Raw genomic sequence first — 4560 nt, 5'->3', positions numbered from 1 at the left:
CAATTAAGGATAAATTTCCAATTCCCATTATTGATAAGCTATTGGATGAATTGCATGGCTCAAAATTTTTTACTAAGATTGATCTCAAGTCAGGCTACCATCAAATCAGAGTTTCTCCTTCTGATATACACAAGACTGCTTTTAGGACTCATCATGGCCACTTTGAGTTCAAAGTAATGCCATTTGGCCTAACCAATGCACCAGCAACCTTTCAAGCACTCATGAATGACATTTTTAAAGACCACCTCAGGAAATTCATTCTTATCTTTTTTGATGACATCTTGGTCTACAGTCCTTCCTTGGAAGAGCACTTAATTCACTTACAAATCACCTTGGAGCTCCTCAGACAACATCAGCTCACAACTAACTTTTTAAAGTGCTCTTTTGGCCAACCTCAAATGGAGTATCTGGGTCACATCATTACTAGTGTTGGAGTTATGGCTGACTCTGAGAAGATCTCAGCAATGTTGGAGTGGCCTACACCAACTACTATAAAGGAATTAAGGGGTTTCTTAGGACTAACAGGATACTACAGGAAATTTGTGAAGGATTATGGCTCTATCAGTAAACCACTTACTGATCTTTTGAAGAAAGATGCCTTCACTTGGTCTCATGCAGCTACTGCAGCTTTCACCAAGCTTAAGACAACAATGTCAACTACTCATGTCCTTGCTCTTCCTGATTTCACCAAGACCTTCATTCTTGAGACTGATGCTTGTGACTCTGGCCTTGGTGTTGTACTTATGCAGGAGGGAAGAGCCATTTCTTATTACATCAAAGACTTGGACCAAGAACTGCTGCCCTGTCCACTTATGAGAAAGATCTCCTAGCAATTGTGCAAGAAGTCACTAGGTGGAAACACTACCTGCAGGATCAACATTTCATTATAAAAACTGAGCTTCAAAGCATACACTACTTCTTGGAGAAGAAAATTTCTACAATCTTGCAACAAAAGTGGCTTATAAAGCTATTGCGCTTTGACTATGAGATACAATACAAGAAGGGATCAGAGAACAGAGTATCTGATGCTCTCTCTAGAAGACCTCATTCCATTGCAACTTGCTCCTCTATTTCTCTTTCTCAACTTGCTTGGACTCAAGACATTATTGCTAGTTATGATGAGGATTCTTAGGCACAACAACTAATATCTCAGCTAATAATTGCTCCTCAGAGCACTGTCAACTTCACTTACAAGAATGGGATCTTAAGATACAAAAACAGAATCTATGTTGGCAGCTCTCACACAACCAAGACCAACATTTTGAGCTCCATCCACTCTTCAGTTGTTGGGGGTCATTCAGGTATGCAAGCTACCTACATTAAAGCCAAATCTTATTTTTATTGGCCTGCTATGAAGAAGGAAATTATCTTGTTCAGACTGAGAGAGTACAACCTATCACCCACAGACTGATGGTCAGACTGAGAAAGTCAACTCTTTTCTTGAGCAATACTTACGATGCATGTGTAGTCATCAACCTAAGAAGTGGCACTTATGGCTTCCACTTGCAGAATGGTGGTATAACACTAACTTCCACACCAGCTTGAATATGAGCCCCTTTCAGGCTTTGTATGGCTATCTCCCACCATACTTGGCTTTCCTTTCAACGGCCACCACTACTGTTGCTGAGGTGGAGTCATACTTAAAACAGAGGGATGCTATGATTGACTTACACAATGAAGCTCTGCATAAATCTCAGGATAGAATGAAGTTTTTTGCTGATAAAAAGAGATCTGATAGAGTATTCTATGTCGGGGATAAAGTCTACTTGAAACTGCAGCCTTATAGACAGGCCTCTGTGGCGCTCAGAAGGAACTTAAAACTGGCAGCTAAATATTATGGCCCTTTCTCCATCTTACAACAGATTGGCCCTATAGCTTACAAACTTCAATTGCCAGCTGAAGCTAGAATTCATAATGTCTTTCACATCTCTCAGCTGAAGCAACACAATGGTGCCACTCACATTCCATCCCCAACACTGCCTGTTTTGGATGGTCAGTATCTTGTCATTCCAGCTGCTGCCCTGGCCTCCAGAAATATAATGCGCAATGGTATTTATGTACCTCAGCTGCTTATACAATGGACAAACTCTTCAGCTGCTGCTGCTACTTGGGAGGATGCCAAACACATTGCTCACCATTTTCCCAAGTTCCATCCTTGAGGACAAGGATTTGCTGATGGGGAGGGAGTTGTCATATACCTTTTGTGTGCTAGTGCACTCGCGGATGCCTCTAGTAAAAGACCGTCTGCCTTTATCAATTTTCCCTTAATAATTGTAACGTGTCACCTCTTCCTTTGGCAATTGTTGCCGATTAGTAAGGTGACACGCGTTTAGCTTGGATTAGTTGTTATCAGGGTTTGTACTCCAATCATTGGAGTATTTTATCTGTAAGAAACCTAGTTTAGGGTAAGTTATGAATTAAGAAATGTTTAAGGCTTCTCCGGCAGAGTTGCTATTATCCGGCGATTTCCATTTGATTTCCATTCAATTTTCATTGCCTTGTATCCAATTCGTCGTCACTCTTACTAAGAACAGTACAAATTACCACCCCAAATAACTCGTTCGGAAATCTGTACGGACTAAACTCCAATATAATTCCGAGAGAACCAACTTAAAATCGATCCCAATCAAGAGCTTTATCCCTATTTCTCAATCCAATCACCAAATCAAACAGATAGAAATTCGTGAGCCTGATTGATAAGAGAAATAACTTGGACGGTATGAAAGACCAATGCGAAAGTGTCAATCAAGTTATATCCAACAAACAACATCGAATTTACCAACTGATTGAACTACGCACAACCTGTGATATTTCAATTATATAAAAAATATAATGCGGAAAAGAAATAACACAGAACCAGAAATTTTGTTAACGAGGAAACCGCAAATGCAGAAAAACTCCGGGACCTAGTCCAGATTGAACACCACTTTGTATTAAGCCGTTACATACATTAGCCTACTAAAAGTTAACTTCAGACTGAAATGTAGTTGATCCCTAACCAAGTCTCACACCGATTAAGGTACAATCACGTTCCTTACGTATCTAGAACCACGCCGGATTCTGCGCACTTGATTTCCTTTGCTGATCTCACCAACAACTAAGAGTTGATACGACCCAAAGTCGAAGACTTATAAACAAATCTTTCTCCCACAGATAAGTCTATTCTGAAAGATAAATCTGTCTCCCACAGACCTATGAAGTTTTGTTCTGTCTTATGATAAATCAAGGTGAACAGGAACCAATTGATAATCCAGTATTATACTCCCGAAGAGCATCCTAGAAAATATCAATCACCTCACACTAACTTAACTATATGGTAGTAGAAAAAGTTACTGCGGAATAACAAAGTCTGAGACGAAGAACTTTGAGACTACGTTTTATATCTTACCTATCGGAAATAAATCTCGAGCAAATTTTAGAGAAGATAGTACTCAATACAATAGAACAAGTAAGATCAGAATATGCAACTACAGAGAACATAGTTGGATCTGGCTTCTGAATATAAAATGAAGTCTTCAAGTCGTTAACATAATAGGGTTTTGGATAAACCTAGGTTAAAGGAGAATCAACTCTATTTGCAACTAGGACACGGGAAAGTGTCGGGATTAGGTTTTACAGTTTCTAAAGTTCTCCCTTATGTAGCCTTTCAAATCAGGGTTGCTTTCAATCAAAGCTAATATAGCTTAGTAACAAAGAATTCAATATTCACCGTTATATGAACTCCTGATTCAAGATTCAAGCTAAGTCTGCTTTAAAATAAAGCAATCAATCTCCACCGTTGTATGGTCTTAGCTTGTTACACACAAATGAAATATACCTTCATTTAGATATGGGTAACTGTATCTAAACGTGTATATTGAGTTGGATCAATAGCAGTTAACCGAAGTTGGCCATATGAACACTTTTGTCTTAAACACATTCATCTAACACTTATAAATCAAATATGATGATCAATCAATCATGAAAGATAATAAAATAAATCTAATTGTGTTTCAAATAGAGTTTTTCAATTGTGCACTATCTCATATAAATATATATGAACCAATTGTAACAAAATCAGATTGATTCGTAATTGTACAAAGTACTTATACAAGAATCAATTCATGAACATTAAGCCAAGGTTTGCAAATATTGCATTCCTTAATTCATAAATGTTTAGTTCATGAGTATAAGAATCATACTTAACCGAATTTAGAACTTAAACCACTGTGTTCGCAAACCAGGTATGAAAATAACAGCTCCGGACCTTGGCCTTGTCTAGCCGTTTGTAAACCAGGTATGCAAATAGATGTCCCGAACCCAACTCAGGTAGAACCGTTGGCATACTAGGTACAAACAAGGTTCCCAGACCTGAATCAGTTCGCATACTAGGTATGCGTACCGTGTTGTATCCAGACATGGTTAATTGTTCTAAACTCCCAATTAAATCATTGAAACATCCTTAGAAAACGACAATAACTGTCTCATACAAATCATTAGCTTCAAGTAATTTTCAAGTGATCGAATAATCAATATGAAACTTTCCAAGTCGACATCAAATATTTGTCTCACACAAATCAT

Source organism: Papaver somniferum, chromosome 4 (assembly GCF_003573695.1).
Source record: "Papaver somniferum cultivar HN1 chromosome 4, ASM357369v1, whole genome shotgun sequence".
Lineage (NCBI taxonomy): Eukaryota > Viridiplantae > Streptophyta > Magnoliopsida > Ranunculales > Papaveraceae > Papaver > Papaver somniferum.
The sequence above is the reverse complement of the archived record's forward strand: the minus strand, read 5'-3'. Positions refer to the sequence as shown.